The sequence below is a fragment of the Dermacentor albipictus genome, unplaced genomic scaffold (assembly GCF_038994185.2).
Source record: "Dermacentor albipictus isolate Rhodes 1998 colony unplaced genomic scaffold, USDA_Dalb.pri_finalv2 scaffold_12, whole genome shotgun sequence".
In the NCBI taxonomy this organism is placed as follows: Eukaryota; Metazoa; Arthropoda; class Arachnida; order Ixodida; family Ixodidae; genus Dermacentor; species Dermacentor albipictus.
Window position 1 is genome coordinate 14304164 of NW_027225566.1, and position 25761 is coordinate 14329924.

Here is a 25761-nt window from a genome sequence, read left to right on the forward strand (position 1 = left end):
AGTGTCGCCTTGCATCGTCACTGTTTATCTTGCCATAGCATTTACCGTTAATCTACAATGTACGGCTCTGTGAGAACATGCATTTGTTAAATGAGACATCGACACACTACCGCTGGCAATGGTGCCGCTCCCCTGTGTTTTCAGCCACCCCCTTACAATTGACGTGGTTAGCTTAATTGACCTCAGTAGGGCGAGTTATTCGATTGGCTGCCACGGTTCAGTCTTCAGTAATTTTTCCAACTTGAGGGTCAAATGTTGCTCGTAATAGTTGGAATGCTGGTTTACTTGTTCCTGCAAAAAAGAAAAAGTTGCAGAAGGGGAGTACACAACGACCATTTGAGACAGGTATGCCTATGACTACCAGGTCTACCAGGCCGACGTACGAGACAGGTCTACGAAAAGCGTCTGCGCGCCTGCCAAAGCGCCAGAAACGCATCTAAGCACTGCTATTCCCCACGCCATCAGACCGCTGATGAAGGGGCCGGTCGGACTCCGAAACGTCGGGTTCTAAAATAAGATTTTGTTGGAGTTTTCTTTCTCTTTAATTCCCAAACTAGGCACATATTTGCTGAATCTTAACATTTCAGCATTCAGTTTCATTCATTATTCATTAGCAACTCGTCACCACGTGCGTGGCCCTTTTTGGTTATATCTGGCCCTTGTGCCACTAAACACTACACATCATCAAATTGCCTTTCCTTCCAGTTACATTTTTGTTTTTTTTTCATTTTGCTGCGTAAATCAATATGCAAATAAATTCATATTTACTGTCTTTATTAAGGATACGAAGGAGTATTCTGACCAGAAATTCGTGGGGGATGGACGCAGAATTATTCGCTCACATTAAACACAGCTGTATTGAAGGTACATAAGAGGAAACTAAGCCAGGCTATATTGAAAGATTAGGCTTCTGTAATATAAAATTTGTCATTCGTAGTGAGAACATTTTGCAAGTGACAAAATGGAAAATCGCAGTGGCCCCGCTTGTTTTGCACTGTGGCAGCTGTCTGATTTGTGGTCAGCACCGGCTGATTCACTGTGTGGTATACAAGGCGGTCACGTGGTAATTACTCCAACTTGTCTGTTCTGGCGCGGGCGACTCAAACTCAGGAGCAGAAGTGGGACCTTCGACAGAACTATTCTACGCAACAAAATCATGTATTGGTTGATAGGAACCAATGATAGGCTTCTATATCTTTATCTATCTAACTTCGCTAATTGATATTTTCCTTTAACGTCTCTTCAAACAAAGTAGCATTTTCGAGATATCGACGCACAACACTTTTCAGGAATGAGCTAGTCCTTGTCTATGCCATCTCATTTTCATTTCTTTTGCGCAGTATCTTCTCGGAAGCAGTATCAACCAACTAGTATTGCAAAAAGGCTCATTTGAGGGTTCCAGGATTTCTTAGACGAAGGAACGTAGCGTCTACGTTCAATAGCTTTGAAGCCTTCAGTATTGCTTACCTTCTGCCTGTCATTCTACGTATCGCAGGAATCTCGACTATTATTTCCTCAAAGTACACTTGCAGCCAAAGGACATCATGCATATTCAAGGGCATATTTCCAAGTATCAGAAGACGATTGCAAGGCTTCGAACACAGCAGGTGTTTCAACGCCAGCACAGCCGCCTTGGATACCGCACATGTCACCCCCCACCCCGCCCCGCCACTTCGATTCCGTTCCCAAAGATCGCAAATGGTTCGGAGCCGACGTCAGAGGGGCTTCGTACAACAGGTATACAGGCTGTTTTATTTTCTGCACCAAATAACAGAGGGTGCTGCACTGATAACTTGTGATAAGCGCACTTGCATATCTGTTGTCATGTAGACTGTGAGGTTTGGCGGCCAATATAGACACGGCATTGTGAGCAATACGCCTCACATGTAAGAAAAATATTTTAGCAAAGTTTTAATTGACAGTTTTAGAGGCAATATTGCATTCACAAAAATCATCGTAGGCACTACGGCATGCAGTATTTTGGCTGTCGGCCCAAACGAAAATTAAATAGCATGTTAGTGACGCTGATCTCCTCACCCTATTAGGAAACGCCACCTACTTCTCCCTTGCGCGGGCACCAATGCTATAACAATTGCGGGTTCTCTTCAATCTGATCCATAAAGCCTTTGTTTTTATTTGCTGCTATTGAGAGAGACAGAGAGAAGGCCGCCATCAAACCCGTGCGAGCGAAAGCTTGCACTACTGTTGGTATGCATTCGCAATGGATTGGATAGAGGGATCGACATCACTGGTGCACCGTATCATATTTCTTTCGGTACTACCATACTGGGCCAACCACAGTGCCAGAGTACTGCAGGCTCTAGCACCCAAGACGATTTTGTTTAAAGAATAAGTTCTTTTAGTTATTATAACTTTGGGTCCTCAATTCCCGAATTGTAAAGATTCCTCTGCAATTCCCAACTACACAGTTATTTAATTTATGCTATTTTAAAATACCGTGGACTGAACGGAAGAGGTACAAAATAGCTACATCGCTATACTGTCTGTTTAACATCGCATGAGCATGAGCGCGCCGCAAGAGTGCACCGCACATGAAACGTTCCGCTAGGGCGAGGACTGATGAGTTTAGCGGTTGAATAATAATTGGATAGTTTCCTTTGTTTCTGTCTTTTTTTCGCGTACATTTGGTTTTTCGGAATAGTCAACCGGGTGGGACGTTAAGTCTTTATAGCATTCAAATAGTAGCTTGGAAGTGGCAAGACTAATAGCTATTAGTGGTGTTACTGGGTGTACTTTGGTATCGGTAATATTGCTTCAGTAGGAAACTGAAAGCGTGGCCGCGTGGTTGAACACGTGCGGGTATACAGGGCCTAAATATGAAGGGAAGATCACGTGGGATGTGGGAAACTGACAATCGACCATTGATTACTGTCTGATGACAGAAGTAATTCATGATAAGTTGACAGAAATGGTCATTGACGAAGAAGGGCATATCAGCATAGAGATTGACCATAAACGCATCATTTTGAAAATGGGATATATAGTTGGGAAAGTGAGCAAAGAGTGGAAAATGGCCAGTCCAAATTTGAACGCTGAATAAAGAACAAATATATTCACAAGAGTCGAGGAAGAACTTGGCCAATGGCCAAATAGAGTGGGAATATTGTGCGCTTCTAAGTGTAATAACAACAGAAATACGGAAAGAAAAACGACGTGTTGGTTGGAAAGGAAAAAAGAAACCGAAAAGCTGGTGGAACAGTGAGATACGAGAAGCGATGGCCGAATGACAGAAAGCATCTCGAGAGCACAGGCAGGCAAAGGAGGCGCAGTTGCCGCAGGATGAAGTGGCCAGGTAATGGGAAATATACCGAAAGAAAATGTCTATGATTCAAATACTGGTGCAACCAAAGATAAAAGGTGAAAGTGAACGTTGCTTTTCAGGAATGCGTGAGAGAAAGAAGGCCGCACCTAGAATATTTTGGAACCACATAAAATTATTAAGCAGGAAGTCAACAACAATACAACAGCACATCCTAGAATAAGATGGCAACAAACTGGAAGGGGAAGCAGCATTAAATTACATTCTGAAAATAGCAGCCAAATCTTTCCAACGCAATGATGAGGTTGTACTTGAAGGAAAAAAAGAGCATGAAAGAGAACCAGATGGAAAAGGAGCTGATGACAAATTTCAACCGGAAGAAAGCCGAAGAGAAAATTCCTACGCGCACAGCCACAGGGCTACACGCGGTTTCCGTTAGGCTAATTAGTGAACTAGGACTAAGAAGTAAGGAAGCTCTGGGGAAAAGAGTGGAAAAACTTTAAAAGATAGAAGAATTAAAGACAGTTGTCATAATATAATCAAGGGTTCGACGAAAGTTCATCTGGTAAGGCATGGAAATGAAGGGAATCACGGTCACTGACCACGTCTTATGAATAATCTAACAACCAGAAAGTTGGTGACAAAGTATAATGAAATGAATATGTAAAGGTAACGGGGAGAAATATAGAATTCACTCGTATAGACCGTTGACCAATAAATCGGTAATATACAGGCTAGCAATGCAGGCAATCAAATTAAAGCTGCAAGCAGGGGCGCAGAATAATGGCAATTTGGGAGAACTTCAGAATGACTTCTGAATAGGTAGGCGTTTGTATGACAACGTATTTGTTCTTGCTCAGTGTATTGAAATATCAAAAGTAGAAAGCAAAACGTTGTATGTTGCCTTTTTAGACATTAAAGGGATACGGACGCAAAATCTGAACATTTTACGATAATACAGAAAATGAGTCCTCAGTGTGCGAGTACATCGAAAACAAGTAGTCACTTCACTCATTTTTCAGCGGATGGCTTTATTTTTGGCGTTTTTGTGAGCGCGCGCAACGCCGCCCGGCCCAAGCGAGTTGGAAGGAATGACGTCACGACACCCTCGTCGGATAGCCAGCCGGCCGGCTGCGGTCATTCGAGGCGCGCCGCCGCTGCCATTGCGAGCATGGATTCGGGTTCTGGTGCCTTCTACCAGCGATGAGTACACGTCTGTAGATGAGGACCGTTCCAACTCAGCAACAAATATATCCGCTTACGGTTACGAGCCTTCCGCGTCAAGCGGCGAAGAGCAGGCGGCCTTGAACGTGCCGGTCAGGCAGTCCGGGCCAGCAACATGGCAATTCTTTTTCCTAGTAAACTTGAAGTGTAGTGGCCGCAGTTCGTAAAGTTATGTTACGTAGGATGCCTAGTTTCGTGACCCGCGTTGCGGCAGAAAGGCAGCTATTGCGGCTGAATCGTAGGTAGCGTAGCTCGCCGCTTTGTGCTTACCTACGCTGTGGGCTTTCGACCGCTGCACGCTTTGTTTTTACGCGACGAGGCACGGCATGTGTAGAATTTTCCAGCCGTTTCATAGCCCTGTGTTTACGGCTACTATCACTTTCACGCCATTAGAAGCCATGTACTGGTTGAACTCGTTGAGATGGGTGGCTGCGCTAGGAACCCGTCGACCAGATCACTTAGCTACATCGATTCTGTGGCCATATAGAAAGGAAAGTCTTTGGCCGTGACATTTACTAGGGAAATGCTGCGCGAACAACCAAGTCATGAAACCAGACGCATGATCATGCAGAGGCCTATGAAAATCCGCAATTTTTTACTTCGGGCTGAAAAGCAACGTGTGAAAAGGCAATGTAGATAAATGTGCTGCGCATTTTAGATTACCACACATGCATGCTGTTGTCTGGCATTCATTCACTGGCTGTTTTTTGTATATTTTATCAATTAAAAGAGCGCTCGTGTGGTGTCGTTCAATATTAGACGCAGCGAAAGTGAATACAACATGACTATTTTGTTCTGTGACAATAACATGCATCCGCAGGGTAAACAATTTCTGTCACAACCCGAGAATATCTGTTCTTGCACAGCCAATGAAAGGGTAATTTCCCTTCTTTCAAAAAACGCTCCTGCGGTCCTCGCTGCGGCTACATGCATACAGAAAGAGAGAGGGTCTGTTGCCAAAACAACAAAAGGTGGCTAAAACAGCTGACAGTTACGAATGCATCCCTAAGCACCCACTCTTTGAATTGTATTGCCTCAACAGGAGCCTTTTGAGCGGCATGCCAAAGATTTTGAGCACAGCCGGGCTGGTCGCATAAGCATCGTCGATGAAGTGGCCCGCGCAAATGAAGCCATTTTTTGGAAGTCTCCATGCTGGGTGTGGTGGCTGACAGGCACGTATGCAAAGTTTACGCACCTTCTCGTCTCTGGGAAACATGCGCGACGGCGTGTCACGACCGATCATGCTGTTATAACAGCCGTGGGCGCAGTAATGTCTGGGCGTTTTCTTCCGCCGCGACGAATGCGTCAATAGCGATCGACGACCGTGCGAGCACGCGTGTCAGACGCACCACCTGCATGGAGCGCTGACGGGGATAATGTTTCAGACGGACCACGTGTGAACATAGCCGACAGCGATAAACAAACGCTGCAAGGGACCGACACTTCGGAAAGACTGCGCCGGCTGTAGCTGACCTTGGCGGCGTGCGCGGGGGTGTCATGACGTCAAATTTCATCTTCCCCAGGCGGCCGTTTGGAGGCAAGGTGCAACAGAAAATCGCAAAATAAAGGCGTTTCTCGTTCTTTTTTTCTAAGCACCTTGTTGTATTCGTCATTTTCAACAGCTCAACATTTGTTCTGACGCAAAAAAAACCACCCACCAACTTTTGTGTCCGTATCGACAACGTAGACCGCAACATATTGTGGGAATTTCTGGAAGGGGAATGCTTAGGTGACGATTTTCTACAACTTTTGAGAGAGATTTACCTAGAAAATACCGTTTGCGTTGAATGGGAAGGGATGAGGAGCGAGGAGAAAGTTGATATCAACAAGGGGCTGTGAAAGGGGTGCCCTTTATCCCCCCCGCTGTTTATGATGTACATAATCAGGATGGAGAGGGCGCTAGAAGGAAGTAGCATCGTGTTTAATCTCTCGTACAAACAGCCGGGTAGCGTAGTAGAGCAGTAGCTTCCAAGCTTATTTTATGTGGATGACACTGTGTAGCTAGCTAACAAGCAAAGTGATTTGCAACGGCGGGCTAATATCTGTGGACAGGAAGTCGTGAGTTTAGGTTTGAAATTTAGCGTTAGAAATCAGGCGTTATGGTATTCAATAAAAATAGTTATTGTTTTTCCTGGCTACCCGAGGCCAGGAAATACCTCGGGTAAAATAATATAAATACCTTGGCACATGGATAAACCAAGTCAATAGATCAATATATATATGGAAACACAGGAAAAAACAATAACAGTAAAGGGGAAGCGAAATACAGCCATAATGAAGCACAGAGCGCTATGGGGATACAGTAGGTACGAGGTGCTCCGGCGCATGTGGAATAGGTGTAATGGTTCCGGGACTTACTTTTGGAAATGCGGTTGTTTGCTTGAAATCAGTGGTACAATCAGGGCTCGATGGCAACCAATGGTCAGTGGGAAGCCTCTCATTGGGCGCTCACGGGAAGACTGCAAATGAAGTGTGCAAGGCGATACGAGCTGGACAAGTTTTGAAGTGAGAGAAGCTCACAGTAAAATTGATTATGAAGAATAACTGAGGAATACAGGAGAACGTAAATGGGATGGGAAAGTGTTGAAGTATTTCTACAGAAAAAATATTGATCCAAAGTGGAGGTAAAGAACTAGCAAACTTACCAGCAAGTATGCGGCCTGTATGGTGAGCAACACAGTAACAAAGAACGTCAAGCGGAAAGTCAGAGAGGCGGAAATAATCTCATGGGTGGCGGCAGTGGAAAAGTAACCTGCCATGAGTAACTACTTAAGAGGAAAAAACAAAATCAGAAAAGAAACAATTGAGGATAACTCAACGTAAGCGTATTACTTTTCGAAGCGAGATCAGGATGCCTAAGAACACCCACCTACATTGCAAGATATGACAACGAGGAAGCATGTGCTTGCGGCGGTAAAGGAAGGGAAACGATGGAGCATGTTTTATTAGAATGTGAAGATATCTGTCCAGCGGTGGATTTAGGCACTACTGGACTCCTTGAAGCCCTTGGGTTCAGCGAAAGCAGAAGGAAAGCAAACATGTCCGCAATAGAGATTAGTAAGAGGCGATTGGAAGATTGGTGGAAGAAAAGCAGGGAAATGGCAATAAACGGAGACGTACAAGAACACAGTTCGCAGTAGGCGGTCACAAAGTTTGGTTATACAAATTCATCGTGTGTTTTTTTTCTTCTTTTTTTTAACCTATGTAGGACATTAGGCAGTATAATAGCAAGAGCTTGATGGTGCAACCCACCGCGCCGTTCCAAAGGTGACGCTCACAACATCCATCCATTCATCCATCCGGCTACTATTCCTGTATTTAGGGTGAGCTCCACCACTGGAAAAGCTGACGCTACCGTCGGCGTGACGTGGCATGAGGGATCACGGGGACACAATGGCCGCGTCGACTGCTTCGCAAGGGCCGAAGTGAGCTGAAAAAGAAAGTTTTATTAAGTATGACGTGTGCTGTGGTTCTGATTAAGTGGTGAGACTTTGCCCTATTCGGCGTCTGCTTGACAACATTTGAAAACAGTATATTAGGTAGTGGCTGCCTTCGGAGGCGTGCAGCATGGTATGCCAATACTTGGTTCCGCAGTGCCTCAAGTACGCAACGGAGCCCGGTGTACGCCTTATTCGCACGTAGCCGCAGGACATGAAGCTGCGTGATGCTTGGCTCGCGAAACTTAGAACCGGCAAACAGCCATCGGTTACAACTCGGGAACGCAGCAAGCACAGACGTGAGGAAGACTTCTGCTACGGCGCCGGGACTGCCATGTTCCATGAGTAGCACAAAACGCGCACTGATACGCTCACCCGCACCTGCTGCCCGGCTAAAGTCATGAGGGTTTGGTCTATGAACTTGTTGATGCTAGACGCTGAGAAGTTCAATGGAAGGGAAAGAAAGCGGTTAGAAGCACATTAAAAAAAGGCATGGCATATGGTCATGTTTGTTTTATGAATTAACGCACTGAATTACGAAAATAAAGCAGCGAGAAATCGCACGCTGTGAATAGCGATAAACATACAGTGCGACTCAACTTGAGAAATAATATTGAAGCGTCCAAGAATTTAGAACAAAAAGAAAAGACTGAATCGTCGTGACGGCACATCGTAATCGCCGTAGGCGTCGAAGTCTGTATAATGCAATTAATTTTCAACTGCTCTGATAGCGTCCACGCAATAATGGTTGCTTGTACTGTCAAATGCTCATATTCTGCGGCCTGAAGCTCACGGCACGGTGCAAAACGCGCTCGCAGCGACAGCGAAACATTGTGCGCGGACGTGCATGCATGTATGCATTCAGTCGCTGCGAACCGTGCGATTGCTGCATTGAGGCTTCATTCTGTTATGCTTCATTTTGTTATACAGGACCTCACTGCAAGAACATAAGCAACATAGTTTGCTCTCAGCGTTTGCCTACCCTTCAAGCAAGAAGCTGGTTCGGGAGACTGCATCGCGGCGACCGCGCGCAGTGGTGTTCACTGTACGTATTCGGTAAAGAGACTGCGTCTGTAAATGATTCTGTGCTTTCAGTTTGCCCAATATTATTACTTCGACAGTAAAAACCTTCTTTTCGTTTTGAGAGAACGTTCACAAATGTCCAGGAGGGCTGCGGCGTGGTGTTTTTATTGATTGTCGTAAGCCAAACCTATGAGGACCACGCCGCCTGATCCCTCGTACAACACAAGGGAGCCGCCTCTGACAGATGGCGACTCCGTAAGTCCTAACCCCCAATATGCTCCAACATGGAGCAGAGCTGCGCATAACTTTTCTGGCACCGCTGGCACCGTTATTCGCCGAGCGCTATGACGTGGCGCAAAATGACGTCAAAGTTTCAACCCTGCCGCTGCGAAGCCAACTTTACGGTCGCAGTGCCGACTCGTCGTTACCGTCAGTGCCATCGACATTGCAATCAGCAGACCGTCAAGCGTGCGTTGCATTCATCGGCTCCGGGTTGCAGGTATGGCATCGGACAATATTAACTCAAGGACCTTGGTGAAGTGATACGAGTACATCATATTGGCACTTGTGTTCCAGCATGAGGTGGAACAGTGCACCAAACTGCACAAACCGCACGGGCAGTGGCAGAGGTTTTTACGCGGTGCCGTGCGGACGGATAGATGTGCGCCCGCGACAGGCATGGCTACTGGGTATGGGCCGAGACCGGCCTTCTCCGAAAGGGACCAGGATATGCGAGGTGCGTATGCCTTGTTTGCACTAAAGCAACATTTATCTCAGGTAACAGCCCTGTTCACTTCTTCGGTTGTACGATTTTTGGCGTATATGTGTAGCGTAACACAGACGCGGGACAAATAATGAACGACACGTGCGTGTCGCACTGCACGTATTTGCCAAGAATGTTAACGTACAGATGCGCCCAATTCGCTGTGTTGTTTTACGATTGTTCTGACTATGCGGATTTAGATAGTGTGTTCAAAACATAGTAAATACTAGCAGACACAATTTGCCCGTTGCGTCCAGATGTTTCTCTCCTCTGTTATTTATTTTGTTTTTTTGTCGGCGTTTTAATTTTTCTGGAATGTTGATTGGTGTGCTAGTGTCAATTTTTTTTATTACGCGAGAACTTCGTGCGCTCCCGCTTATGAGAGAGCTGTGATAGCTTCAGAATTTACTGCCAGCAATATCTTGCTTGTTAGATCGGCCTTAGTCGATATGAGGAATGTAAAAGTCTGCCTGTGCGTTTAATAAGCGCTGTGTTATAGTAAATTGACCTGAGCAGTAACAAAGAGATCAAGAAAAATGTGTTCTTATATTACAGTCTGCACTGTGTGAATAATTACTTTGCAAGCTTGCGATCTTGGTGTGATTAATGCAATAAAAATAATCTGTTGTTACGCCTAATAGCTTGTTGTCTTTCCAGTTGCTTTGAATTCTGCCCCCCAAGGCGGCAGTGACATAACTGCAGGCACAGTAGTTCGCTTGGCAGCGATCATTCATCAGTGGGTTTTGGCCGCCAAATGCGCTCACATAATTGTACACCAAGTGTTTGAAGTTTCATTTAAACATCTTTAAAACATTTCTTGCCTTCTCGGCTTGGCGAGAAAACTTCATATGCATGTTGAAAAACATTACAGCGCTTTTTGTTGTAAGACACTGCATGTTTGCACGTGAACTTTTGAGCTGCTCGATCCACGGCCGTAGTCGGAATTTTGCTTCGTGGGATCGAGGGAGGCCGTACCCCCTATATACACGTTCATGCGTCTGTTTGTATACGTACATGTATATTAGTACATACAAACTAAAAATTTCGGTGGGTTGGAACCCCACCCCACTCTGTCTAGGTCAATGGTTCGATCGCGGCCTGCATTAAAAAGTGCCATCTTGCTCGGCACTTGTGAACAATTGCCGCATGTAGCTCGCGACCAGCAGACAAAAAAGCAAATGGAACACTGCACGGCAGTTGCCTCCTGCGCGCGCACGAGGATTGGCTTCACTGCATAGCTGGAGGATAATGCCGGGACTGTGCGCCACTCTGCTCCCTGCGGGAGCATATACAAGGACACTAAAGTCGACCGCAGGTGCCTACGGGAGTGTCTACTCTTTACGTTTACTATATTACTCTATGGTCGGACTTTGCTTAGAAGGGACCACATGACCTAGCGGGAGAGGAAAAGAAGAGCTCAACATAGGGAAAGGGGTTGGAGTGACACCTTTCCCCCTGTGAGAGTATTATATTATACCCGAATCTGATTAGGTTGTCACACTGTGCATTTTCGGCGATCGAGCCAGATCGGCATCGAATTTATCGACGATTTATTCCACCCTGCTGCGAAAGAAACACATGTTATGCTGGTGATTTGCGGCCAACGAACAGTATCCAGCGTTTGAAACGCAATCCTAGGAGCGTGTGGCTGCCAGCAGTTCTTGCGCCAGCATGAAGTGCCGGAAGCCACGTCAATCGTCCAACCAATCGTCCAAACAATTGCAGCGCCCTCATCTCTATTGGTGGGCTTTGTGCCCAATATAAGGAGCTTTTGATAAGTGGTTCCGCACATTCTATCCCAGCTACAGCAATGGGAACACCTCGAGTAGTGCATACTCCTAAGGAAGAAGCCGGCTGCCGCGAGCGTCAGCGATAGCTGGCTCGTGAACGGGCTCGTCGTCGTAGGCCATGCCTCACGCACAAGAAAAGAAAAGAAAAAAAACCACTGGGATAACCGAAAAAAAAAAAAGCTTTCCTAAAACATGCTCACTATACGAAACACGCAAAAGCAAAAGCAAAAATGCGGTGAAAGAATGGTGAAACAAAAGATTTACAATATAGACGGCTTGCGAAGTTTGACATGCATGATGTAACATTCGGTGCAACTAACACAGCATTGCTGTTAGACCGTCTTCATGCACTGGAATGGACGGTGATATTTTTTAAAATCTCTTTCTATTAAAATGGATCACACGGTATATCTTTCTGAAATGTTTAGCGTATCTCCATAGGCTGTGTTCTGCTATCAATTGCTGCGTCAATAAGCTTTATGGTTATCATTGTGATAAACGTTTATGTTGTTTCTTGCATGCATGCCGCAGTAGAGGTTAATATGATGCAGAGCAAACAAATGGCAGGCAAGGTAGTCGGGTACAGCGAAATTGGCATATATGAGCTTAAGTGTGTGGGGAAAATTCCATTACAGAAGGAGCCAAATTTCAGGAGACGATACTCCTAAAGTTTGGCTCCTTTAGGAGACGATACTAAACTATCGTCTCGTAAAATTTGGCTCCTTCTTCAATGCAATTTTCCCCATGCACTTTTCTTACGCTCATATATGCCAATTTCGCTGTGCCCGACTACCTTGCCTGCCACTGGCATATATGAGCGTTAGAAAAGTGCATGGGGAAAATTGCATTAGAGAAGGAGCCAAATTTTAGGAGACGACACTTTAGTATCGTCTCCTGAAATTAGGCATTATGGAGCTTATAAGCTCCATAATGCGTCAGGCAAGTTTGTAAATATAAGGTCTACGACTATAACGGGAAGTATCCTGGATCACTGTGTTGTGGCGCTGTCTTTTCCGATGCTATTCCTCTTCAGGCTTCCGCAATGGTCGGAGTGACGCTCCGCTAGTGTTATCAACGGGATCAGGCGGCCAGATCACAAGAGTGGTAAACGCGGGAGGCATTGATACAACATCGCTTCCCTATGTGTGTTGCTGCTCTGTATTCCCAGCACAAATTTAACTGTGAATAAATGACGCATCGTCAGCGCAACAAACAACTACCGTAGAGAGTTTCGGCTTAGGACAGCTGAAGCAAATTGGTTATAGCTGTTAAGGAAACCCATTCGTCATTTTCGGAATCAGGCATATACATTTTCAATGTATGCGAAACCATTGGAATGTAATGTGTGTACGAATTTCGTCTACTGCATTCCTTCTATATGTCGTTGTTGATCCTCCTGCGAAACAAGTACTGTCGCCGCATAGTGATATTGTCGTAATACAACCACCTCACGCAGCAGAGACCCGTGACTATCACATTCAATTCTTGCGGCATGTACTAATTTATTTTGTTGCAATAGCAATCATATCCAGTCACTCCAGTCACTCCAGTCACTATTTTGCCCCCGCCCTGATATTCCGGGTTCTATACATACATAAACCTAATTAAAATTGGCCGGTGACTAGGTTCGAACCACGGACCTCTAACAGAAGCCCGAGGCTCAAACCATTAGACCACGGACGTTTACCTCAGCAGACGGAATGAACACCTTTTAGAATTTGCTGCGTGCAAGAAAGATTTCGAAGCTGCCAGGCACTATTCCTTCTGCCCAGCAGGCGTTGCCTTGCGTGCTGCGCCATGCCAATATGACGCACTCGCGAATTCTCTTAGCACCACGCGAGGCATAGACTTTCCTCAAATAAGAAGCGGACTTACATCGAGTTGACATCTACGTAAAGCGAAGCGTTCTTGATGCGAGTGGATGATAAAGCATGTGTGTCTGTGCATAAAGTGCTATTTTCGACGTCTACGTATTATTATTGAATAGCACCATGTATAACCAATACATGATCTTGTTTGCAGTAAATTATAGACAACTTGCATATTACATGCACATATGTACGTGCGCTAAATCATACTTGTACTATTTGTTTGATCTTTTCCTCGTGATCCATAGTGTCGTGTTGTACTCATGATGTTTCTGATGCATCGTTTCTTCTAATGAAACTTCGGATCACGAGGCGCCAAAAGTCTCAACACGCTGCCTTGCCCGCGAGAAAGGGTGTATTATGCCACCATTGTTCGCTTTTAGTAATGTTTATTTGATCATTTATAGCGCCGTACTTTGTTCAAAATTATAAGTTTGCAAAGAACAATACCGTTTGAAACCAGAAATATTAGGTTTAGTTAAATTCATGTAGTAACCATCATTCACATGCTGCCCGCATCACCCTGCCCCGTAAAGACTAGCACCACAGTTCCCTCTAGTAATGCATAAAACTATGTGCTTGAAACCGCAATCACTTCTTCGCAGCAACGTTCATAGATAGCGCCACCATCCTTTTAAACGTAAAACCCCTCAATCTCCAAAAGTAGCGCCAACCGCTTCCCTCCTCATCGGCTCGGCGCGGCCTCGGTGGTGGCGCAGCCCGTGCTGGCCCTGCCGTAGCAGACCACGGCTAACACGCTACCGGAGGAAATTCGTGAAAAAGTTCGTTCGAGCCCTGTGGAGCAGTTTTTTCATTCGACATCTTGCTTCGTCAGTCGGTAACTGGCCCTAAGTATCTCCTGTTGGAATTGCGGAAAAAATAGTGAAAGAGACCACTATACAAAGCGTAAAGCACGCGCACGTTGAGAGTTTGTGTTGCTGAAACACGACGCATGCACGGGGTGCGCTCAAACACGCGCGTAATTACCATAGTTTCAGGTTTTGACAGCGTGAAAGTATGTGCACGTGGTTTCGTAGGTTCACATACAGTGCATACAAAGCATGCGATACCCATTTACTTAATCGGACGCATAAAAATGTTAACTTTAAGCAGTAAAAATGTTAATCCTTATCAGCGGACCTGCGGTACTTAGCGGCCTTCATCGGCCATTATAATACTCCACACAGAACGTGCGAGTAGCCGCTGCTCATGCCTCCAATATTGAGGACGTGTACGCCAGCAGCCGGGATAGAGACGAAATGCAAGAGGCCCGTGGAGAGATTCCTCGTTGGTGTTCCGTAATTCTCCTCGCATGGGCGCGGTATGCTCCCCCAGTCGCGGGGTGCTTTTTTCGTTGCGGGGTGCTTTGGTGATCACGGCGATAGATTGCTTTTTTTACAAGTACTTCTCCAGGAGGGCTCATGTGACGGCTAACAGAGGCCTCTGGAGAGCACGTGACATTAGAAGTGTTGCCGTTTCCGCTTTGGTGCCCTGGCGGTGCCGTCAATAATACGAAATAATTACACGTCGTTACAACTACTAAATAAAATCTACTAAAGAAATACAATCACACAGAGGCACCAACTACTGGCGCAGCGCTACCGCGCCCGCGCGAGATTTACGAAACGCCAACGAGGAATTTACCCGCCCACGTACAACTACGATCAAAGTGCACGTTAAACACCCCCAGGCGACCTAAATAACGTTATCCGGAGCCATGCACTACGACCTCCTTCATAGCTTTAGTCGCTTCAGGACGTTAAAAACGTTAGTCAGCACAAACCAAATCCTTGTAGTTCCTTGTTGCCTTATTATTTTAACGGTGTTTGTGCTTGACTATAATTACGGCAATGATGCAATACATTTCTTTTCTTGTTGGCATTATTGTAACCTTGATTGTTGCGCGATTGTTATTACGTCAATACTGACCTTGTAACTGGTCTCTGTAACTGCAATTATCTTTGTCATAACCTCTCCGTTCTATTTATTCTCTTGTATAATCCCGCAATCAAATTGCTATATGCCCAAGTTTTTTATTGTATAAGATTTAGTAAGTAACACCTTATGCCATGTTCCTATGTATAACATACAGCCCTTCCTGTTACAATCCCTGATGGGATTCACAGTATCAATAAATGAAATGAAATGAAATGAAATACATGCGGGCGTACTTTCGAAGATCAGCGACTGCGTCCGTCATTCATATACAGTGAAATCCCGTTAGAGCGAACCTCACATTAACGATGCTTTCAAATATAACGAAATTTTTGAAAATCCCCTACCAAGTGCCCATTGGTTGAATGTAAAAATCTTTAAGTACAACGAATTTCAGAATACCAAATTTTTCAGAATAACGCACCGAATTTCATCGTCATCGTATCTTAATAGCACTTCACAATAACGAATTTCGAACGTAAGAATCTGCACGCAAAGGCACAAATGACGACAAATGCTCCGTATTTGCTATTACCGTCATCATTAGTATGCCTGCCTATATTTCTCTACGCTCCTGCCCTTTTTAAACGCACGCTTGCCCTAGCTAGCTATCTGCGTCACCTGCACTTGCAATCGCGCCTCGCCGGCCATCGCCGTCTTTGTTTCGTCAGTCGGGTAGCTCGGCACGTTTGTCGGAAGGCTGTTTCGCTCGCTTTATACGAGGTTCGTTTCTACGTTCGCGATGAGCTCTGGAAGCAGCACGAGAAAAAAAAGCGGAGGCAATTCTCCTTGCAAGAATAGGCGGGTATTCTTTCTCAAGTGGACACTGAAAAAGGAAATCAACATTGCAACATTGCATCTGTATTGTTCCTGCGCTTACCGATCAGGGAACAACGCTCTTATTATCATCACTGTTTGTAAGTTGCAATTCTGTAAAACAAGTTCAATTACCGCATTAACATTTTTAGCATCAGCACGAAACCTTTATCTGCCGGCACGTAGCGAAACATTCTATTTCACTTTTTTTAGGTCTTTAGTGATGGGTTCTCTTGTACTTGGTAATTCCGTGCACCCTCCGAAATAGACTCAAGCACTCGATATTTCACCCCATGATGGCTTCACAACGCCAACCACACTTGTGCGTTTTTTTTTTCTTTTGATACTTTTTATTTGCTTACTTTAACCAGGGCAGAAAGGAATAGCTGCAAACAAGTGAATGAAAATGAATGGACGGTGGGGAAGTGGAGGCATCGTACCTGAATCGCATCTCCATCACCCATGGCCCAGATCTGCCGGCGCGAACTGCGTGAGCGTCGCGCCCGCGGCAGCATGGCGTCCCCGCCCAGCGACACGGACGCCGTAAACTGACGCGCAGGCCGTCAAAAACATTTGTTGAAGACAACCGGAAGAGATGACACGGTCGCCCAGCTTCATCGTGCCAAGACGGTGGCTGCCTAACGCTCGCGATCTCGTCTCGAAGGGCGAGAGCAGAGCCGTTGGGTAAGGCCACCGTTGCCGAGCGATTAATCGAAAGAATGACACTGTTGCACAATCAGATGGGCTACCATGCTGGAATCACATAATCAGCTCTGCTCTATGATTAACACTGCACACCACGATGAAAAAAACATGTGGTTCTAGCTTTCCTGCGGGCGAAGTGCAGTGCGAACCGATTCGCAAAGAAGTCTCGAGAGAGTTCCATGATTGTACTGGCTGGTCTCGTTTGTCCACTGCAAAGCTGCACTATCCCACAAGGGAGTTTTGTGCAGCATACGCCGTGTCGAGGCTCTGCGGCGCGACATATCTAACCCAACGACAAAAGCGATGATTTGGTTGCGAAGCCTCCCGAAGTTCGCTAGCCGTTGCTGCTGCTACATTCGCCGACACCGCCAGCAGGAAAGCGCACATATAACGGCTCGGCTTATACAGGTTGTCCCAACTATTATGCACTAAGATTTAAAAAGATCCAAATGCCACGTAGCTGGTCAGAACCAAAATAATGTTGTTCGCCGTCGCTTGGAGATGCACACGTCATTTTTGCATTCCGCCTAATTACATTAATGCTCTTAATTATTCATTCAACTTCTCAAATATTATAATTAAAAGAAAAATTTCATTATACAAAAAAGAGGTGAGGCATGCAGACAGGACACAAGAGTGTCCTGTCTGCACGCCTCGCCTCTTTTTTGCATAATCAATCCTTACCAAGTAGTTCAGCTTTCTGTCGTTCTAAAGAATGTCAATGAGAAATTGTAGAGCAACATGAAAAACTCCCGATACAGCTTCATGTTGTTCAATGCGTGCTCCACAAAAGTGTTTTTCCGAGCGTCAAAGAAGCTCGTGAAAACACGCAAAATGCCTCGAACGGCTAGTCGCGCGGCAATTTTGCCTAATCCCAGTGACGGTGGCTGGCAGTGTTTTGTTTCAAAAGCTTCCTCCGGTTGACTCTGTGCATTTTGGCGACGTTCAAATCATCATTATCATTAGCCTATTTCTATATCCACGACAGGATGAAGACCTCTCCCAGCGATCTCCACTTACCCCTGTCTTGCATTAGTTTATTCCTAATTCAGCCTTAGAGTTTCCTAACTTCATCACCCAATCCAATTTTATCGTCCTCGACTGCGATTCCCTTCCCTTGGCGCAGACTTTGTAATTCTAATAGTCCGCCCATTATCTGCCCTACGCATTACATGGCCTGCCCAACTCCATTATACAGCGAAGCTGTATATATACCATTACCCCCCAATTCATTTGTCATGTCCGTGGGCAAAAACTCGACCAATCACAGCGGGAGGTGCGCGCCATGTGCGCCGCTGAGTTCCTTGCAGCACCACCAGATGGCGCTCGCTTCCCCATATAGTGAACAGACAATGGAGATACAGGGCCAAGAAATACCTCGGGTAACAGAATATAAATACCTTGGTCTATGGATAAACGAAGGCAATGGATATATAGAAACAGGAAAAAAACCATAACAGTAAAGGGGAAGAGAAATACAGCCATAATGAAGCACAGAGCGCTATGTGGATACAATAGGTACGAGGTCCTCCGAGGTATGTGGAAAGGTGTAATGATTCCAGGGCTTACTTTTGGAAATGCGGTTGTTTGCTTGAAATCAGTGGTACAATCAGGACTCGATGGCAACCAATGGTCAGTGGGAAGCCTCTCATTGGGCGCTCACGGGAAGACTGCAAATGAAGTGTGCAAGGCGATACGAGCTGGACAAGTTTTGAAGTGAGAGAACCTTACAGTAAAATTGATTATTAAGAATAACTGAGGAATACAGGAGAAAGTAAATGGGCTGGGAGAGTGTTCAGGTATCTGCACAGGAAAAACATTGATTCACAGTGGAGGAAAAGAACTAGGAAGCTTACCAGCAAGTATGCGGCCTGTAGGGTGGACAACACACCAACAAAGGTCAAGCAGAAAGTTAGAGAAGCTGAATTAATCTCATGGGTGGCGGCAATGGAAAAGAAACCTGCCATGAGTAACTATTTAAGAGGAAAAAACGAAATCAGGAAAGAAACCATTTATGATAACTCAAAGGGAAGCTCATTACTTTTCGAAGCGAGATCAGGATGCCTTAGAACACGCACCTATAAAGCGAGATATAAGAAGGAAGAAGAAGCATGTGCTTACTGTGGTAAAGCTAGGGAAACTACGGAGCATGTTTTATTATAATGTGAAGACGTCTACCCAGCGGTCGATTTAGGCACCACTGGCCTCCTTGAAGCCCTTGGGTTCAGAGGGAGCAGTGGTAAAGCAAACATGTCCGCAATAGACATTAGTAAGAGGCGACTGGAGGATTGGTGGAAGAAAAGTAGGGAAACCACAAAAGACGGAGACGTACAAAAGCACAGTTCGCAATAGGGGATCAGAAAATTTGGGCGTGGTAGATAGATAGATAGATAGATAGTACTTTTATTCATGTCAATTCTCGTACACCAAAATCAGGCCTACCAAAGCCACACCAAGGGCTTGAGTGGCAGCGCCTGGCAGACAGCGAACATTAGCAAAACAAAGGAAAATAGAGATGGTTGCAACGAACTCGACAAACAAACAAAACAAAAAAAGAAAAATTTAACAACTCATAGAGACAGATATAGAAACATAATTACAACAGCAAAAGGATGACAGTAATGCGAAATTAAGAGAGTAACACTCGATTAAATCATTATGGGGCAGGAAGTAATGCGGAGACATACCGCAAAATTTTTTTCAGGGTGTATTTTGTTCTCATACGGAATACACTAGGTGGCATACCATTGAAACAGGCAGGTACGTAGTATTGACGCGTGCGCTTTCCGTATCGGGTTGAGGAGCGAGGAATGCAGTAACGGTATTTAGGTCTTAAATCACGTGCAGGAGCATATGGAATGGTGAACTGACTGTACCAGAAATGTTTAAGCACAATAGTTTCTGTTAATAGAGCGTTAAAATTTGGAAGCTTTAATCTTCTAAAAATATCAATGTTATTACCAATGGGCAGGTCGTAGGCAATATTCTTTAAAAGTAAACGTAGAAGCGAATTCACCCTGCGCTGCCAACGAACCGTGCAGTGACCATAAATAGTGATTCCGTATCTAAGCACACTATAAGCTAGAGCGTGTGTAACACATTTACGGACAGAAAAAGGCATAAAATATCTAATATTATACAGGACACAAGATACAGCGCGAAGTCTTTGACAAACAAAAGAAAGGTGCGAGTTCCAAGACAGATCACTGTCGAAGATCAGGCCAAGATATTTGACCGAATACGCATATTTTACTGGTACACAGTTGCAATGAGAACAGGAGGAAGTGTGCAAATAAACAGGATGACTCAACTCAATTTTTTTTAAAGGGTTATGAAAACATATAAGTTGCGTTTTAGAAGTATTAACATTGATAAGGTTAGACTTAAACCAGTCCATGGCTTTAATAGCTGCCATCTGTAATGCGGTAACAGCATCAGTGTATTTCTTTGCGCGCGCAACAATGACAGTGTCGTCGGCATACTGAAACAATGAAACAGGCACATTGTTAGCAAGATCATTAACGTATAGATTGAATAACAAAGGACTCAATATAGAACCTTGTGGGACTCCGGAAGTAATTGCCGTGAAATCGCTATGGAATCTTGAAATTGACACATACTGGCGCCTATCTTGTAAAAAGTTAGTAAGTAAGTGTAGAAACGAACCTCGAAATCCCAATGTAGAAAGTTTATCAAGCAGAAGAACGTGGCAGATACTATCAAAGGCCTTGCTTACGTCAAGAAAAAGAGAGCATACGACTTCATTCTTATCAAAAGCTGAATTTAGTGTGTCAGAGAATTCTTCAAGAAGATCTGTTGTTCCTTTTCCTGGTATGAAGCCATACTGACAAGGTGATAGAACATTGTGCGTATTCAAAAAATTAGTCATGGTAAGTAACAGATGCTTTTCAAAAATTTGGCCAATGCATGGTAGAATAGAGATAGGTCGATAATTGCTCATCATGTTTCTGGAGCCACCCTTATACAAAGGTATAACTTTAGCAGTTTTCATTGAAGTCGGTATTATACCTCTGGAAATGATACTATTAAGCATAACTAGTAGGACACCCTTAATCGCTTCAAAATTTCTGCACAATTCAGAAACAGTGAGGCCGTCATGACCAGGAGACTTGCTACGTTTAAGACTGAAAAGTATACACCTTAAATCACTTTCGGTAATGTCAGGAAGGAAAGCAGATTCCATCACACTGGGAGGCATAGGACAGTCATTAGGCGGGGTACGAGATGCACCAGAGACCAGAGAAAATAGTTTGTTAAAGTCATTCGCAATGCTCTGTCCATCTTTATGGAAATGAGATATGAAATATGTATCATTATAGATAGCAGCGCTCATTCCTTTCAGGTTATTCACCAATGACCATGTTTTCTTGCTGTTAAAACGTGCGTCGTTAAACTGAGACCTAAAGTGATTGCGCTTGGCCACACGGATCATGGCATTAACTCGGTTTCGTTCATGTTTAAACTGCAGTCGTAGTTCAGAACAGTTTGGAGCACGTCTTGATCGAGCCCAGAGCAGATCTTTCTCTTTGATGGCTTCCAGTATTACGGGTGACATCCACTTATTGTCTAAATTTCGTTGCTTAACGGTCACCATGCGTGAAGATTCGGCTTTGTGTGAACGAAAAACCTCGACGAAACTGTCATATAAGTCTGCAGGGGACACATTGTCAATAAAAGAAGCCCAATCGTACTTTGCTATTCTTTCATCGAAACGCTTATAATCAAGTACTGATACGCTTTGGTGGCTGCGCAAAGGTGCAGGGTGGCTGGAACCATCCGTTAACGAGCAGCAGACGAAATAGTGATCTGCAAGCTTGAGTTCAACAACAGCAGACCGCACCAACAGGTTTTGAGAACGCACGTTTATGTGGTCGATGCAAGACGAGACTAGCTGCCCAGATAAGTACTCCTCACGTGTAGGGCTGTGGATTCTAGTCTCTAGTCCCCACTTTGATAAAGTGTCAAGATAATCTGCGACCGTTGGTACAGTTGGGCGTAGAATATCGATATTCATATCCCCGATAATGCACACGTGTTCTTCACTGGAAAACGAAGATATTGCAGAATCAAGCTCAGCTAAAAAGATTCGACCGTTACAACACGGAGGGCGGTAAATTGCGAGTAGAATCAACGACAACCAAGGTGTACTTAGGCGGAGCGCAACTACTTCTGCTTGAGTAAATGGAATACTAATTTCAGAAACGGACCAAGAATCTTTAACAAAAACTGCGATTCCTCCTCCTGTTCGTTGTAGACGAGTATAAGAATGTAATTGGTAACCTGGCAGCGAGAAATTTGGTAACACATCTGACGAAACGTTCACTTCCGTGAGAGCAACAACGTCAAAATTTGAATGAAAAGGGTGAATCAGCGCACAAAAATGGTCCCAATGCTTCCGTATACTGCGAATATTAACGTGAGTAAACTGAAATGAATTGCCTGTGTGATGCTGAAAGAACTTCTGGACTTCAGAAAAATTAGAACACTTCACGAAACCAATGTCAGACATGGTTATGTTAGTTTTTCAAGATCAGAAAGCTTGTTGACACGAATGAGAGGCGCGCCTTCGGACTGTTTTGCAAGGATCTTCCCATTTTTGGTCCAGATGAACTCAAAACCCTTTTCTTTGCCACGAGACCTTGCTAGACGGAACAACTCGCGATTAGCCCGAGAGAGGTTATCGTTGAAAAACAGCCGAGGAGACTGATCGTCATGCACCAAATCACGAAGGCCCTTCCGGGCCCCGAGCCATTTCTGCTTAACAGTAACTGAGCGTGTTTGCACTAGAATTGGTGGAATATAGTCGCCTCTGGATGGCAGCCGATGCACTGCCGAGATATCTGCTTGTTGAAAATCGGTTATGTTTAGCTTGCCTGCCAAAGTACTTAAGAAAGAGTGTAAGTTTTCGTCAGATTTGACAGGAAGGCCGTGAATCTCGAAGTTACATCTTCTGCCATATTGTTCGAGGTCATTTATTTCCCCACTCATCCTGTCAATCACCTGTGTCTGGGAAACTACTGTTGAAGAGAGCGATTGAACTTGTGAGCGAAGGTCTGCAAGCTCATTCTGATGAGTGGTCACTGTAGCAAGCACCGAGTCATACTTCGACGAAAGGAAATCAATAGCGGACCGTATGTCCTCGACTGCCGAAGCAACCTTTTCACTAGCTTCCCTGACCACCAATAGTTCCTCGATTTTCACCATCAGTGTTGAAACAGTTGTAGTCAAAGAATCTAGTTTCATATTCAGAGCAGACAGTTGCTGTGAGAATGAACTATCACCTGGGTTGGATGCCTCGTCTGGTTGCTTAACCGAATCAACCTTGCATGAAGGACACTTCCACGTTTCACGTGTCACTGTACTCATCTTCTTGTAGGCGCTATCAGAAACTGACGAGCAGTTTTTCCCCAGGTGGAATTCGCCCTCACAGGTAGAACAACTCATAAATCTTCCATCTCTCGGTATGGCTTTTGAGCAAGAAGTACATAAAGAAGACATGGTGCAGTCAGCGGCAAAACCCAAAAACTGATGAATTACAACAGGTGTAATCAACACTCACCTGCCAAAAACGAAGCAAACGTTTAGTCTAGGACAAAGGTTTGCCGCTGACTGCAACGTTCCACGAAGTTGACGACCTTTAAATAGTCGGTGATCGACGCCAGGGGGGCATTATTGGCAGGTACAGAGCCAATGAAGTCAAGGATGGCTTGCTACGTCGAAACTGCAGCTTCCCCGAGATCCGCATGCGTAGATCAGTCACCAGGAACAGTTGCGAAGAAGATAGCCATTGCAGATACGGGCGGATTTCCAGCTGATACTGTCCCACAGCTTGCGGAGCCTGCCAAAAACGAAGCAAACGTTTAGTCTAGGACAAAGGTTTGCCGCTGACTGCAACGTTCCACGAAGTTGACGGCCTTTAAATAGTCGGTGATCGACGCCAGGGGGGCATTATTGGCAGGTACAGAGCCAATGAAGTCAAGGATGGCTTGCTACGTCGAAACTGCAGCTTCCCCGAGATCCGCATGCGTAGATCAGTCACCAGGAACAGTTGCGAAGAAGATAGCCATTGCAGATACGGGCGGATTTCCAGCTGATACTGTCCCACAGCTTGCGGAGCCTGCCAAAAACGAAGCAAACGTTTAGTCTAGGACAAAGGTTTGCCGCTGACTGCTTCGTCAACTTCGTAGTTTATAGTGTTTTTTTTCTTTTTTCATTGTTTAACCTAGGTAGAATATTAGGCAGTATAGTAGCAAGAGCTTGGTGGCGCAACCCACCGCCCCGTTCCAAAGGGGACGCTCATAACATCCACCCATCCATCTACGAAAATATCGTTTGCGTTGAATGGGAAGGAATGAGGAGCGAGGAGAAAGTTCAGATCAACAAGGGACTGAGGCAGGGGTGCCCTTTATATCCGCTGTTGTTAATGATGTACATGGGAAGGGTGGAGAGGGCGCTAGAAGAAAGTAATATCGGGTTTAATCTCTCATACAAACAGGCGGGTATAGTAGTAGAGCAGCGACTCCCAGGTTTATTTTATGCGGACGACATTGTGTTGCTAGCTAACAAGCAAAGTGGTTTGCAACGTCTGGCTAATACCTGTGGAAAGGAAGGCAACAATTTAAGTTTGAAATTTAGTGTTAGAAAATCAGGTGTTATGGTATTCAATGAAAACAGTGAACAGACAGTGGAGATACAGGGCGAAGTAATACCTCGGGTAACAGAATATAAATACCTTGGTATATGGATAAACGAAGGCAATAGATATATGGAAACACAGGATAAAAACAATAACAGTGAAGGGGAAGAGAAATGTAGTCGTAATGAAGCACAGAGCGCTATAGGGATACGATAGGTACGAGGTGCTCTGAGGTATGTAGAAAGGTGCAATGGTTCCAGGAAGTACTTTTGGAAATGCGGTTGTTTGCTTTAGATGAGGAGTACAATCTGGACTCGATGGGAACCAAAGGTCAGTGGGACGCCTCGCATTGGACGCTCACGGGAAGACTACAAATGAAGCTGTGCACGGTGATATGGGCTGTATAAGTTTTGAAGTGAGGGAAGCTCGCAGTAAAATTGAGTATGAAGAACGGCTGAGGAATATGGAAGAAAGTAAATGGGCTGGGTGGGTGTTATGGTATCTGTACAGGAAAAACATTGATTCACAGTGGAGGAAAAGTCTAGGAAGCTTACCAGCAAGTATGCGGCCTGTATGGTGAGCAACACAGCAACAAAGGTCAAGCGGAAAGTCAGATGCTGAAAAAACCTTATGGGTGGGGGCAATGAAACAGAAACCTGCCATGAGCAACTACTTAAGAGGAAAAAACGAAATCAGTAAAGAAACCATTTATGATAACTCAAAGGGAAGCTCATTACTTTTCGAAGCGAGATCGGGATGCCTTAGAACACGCACCTATAAAGCAAGATAAAGCGAGGTAAAGCTAGGGAAACGATGGAGCGTGTTTTATTAGAATGTGAAGACGTCTACCCAGCGGACGAGTTAGGCACCACTGGCCTCCTTGAAGTCCTTGGATTCAGCGGCAGCAGTGGTAAAGCAAACATGTCCGTAATAGGCATTAATAAGAGGCGATTGGAGGATTGGTGGAAGAAAAGTAGGGAAACGACAAAAGACGGAGACGTACAAAAGCACAGTTCGCAATAGAGGATCAGAAAATTTGGGCGTGGTAGTACATAGTGTTATTTTTTCCATTGTTTAACCTAGGTAGGACATTAGGCAGTATAATAGCAAGATCTTGGTGTCACAACCCACCGCCCCGTTCCAAAGCGGACGCTGATAACATCCATCCATACATCCGCAGCAGCGGCGGCGCCGGCCTTGTGGAGGAAAGGAAAAAAAAACGATCCAGAAAGCTCGTGTTCGCGCACAGCGTTCACCGCAAGC

General features: G+C 45.0%; 1 long non-coding RNA gene across 1 annotated transcript in view; it reads right to left on the reverse strand.

The window, feature by feature from the left end:
• Positions 1–6872: 6872 nt before the first annotated feature.
• Positions 6873–25761, reverse strand: part of LOC139051480 (uncharacterized) — a 187652-nt gene continuing 168763 nt past the window's right edge. Inside the window, exons 2-3 of the long non-coding RNA XR_011509386.1 lie at positions 7757–7934; positions 6873–6963 (exon numbers count right to left, since the gene is read on the reverse strand). This is a non-coding gene — a long non-coding RNA (uncharacterized lncRNA). The remainder of the gene's footprint in view (positions 6964–7756; positions 7935–25761) is intronic.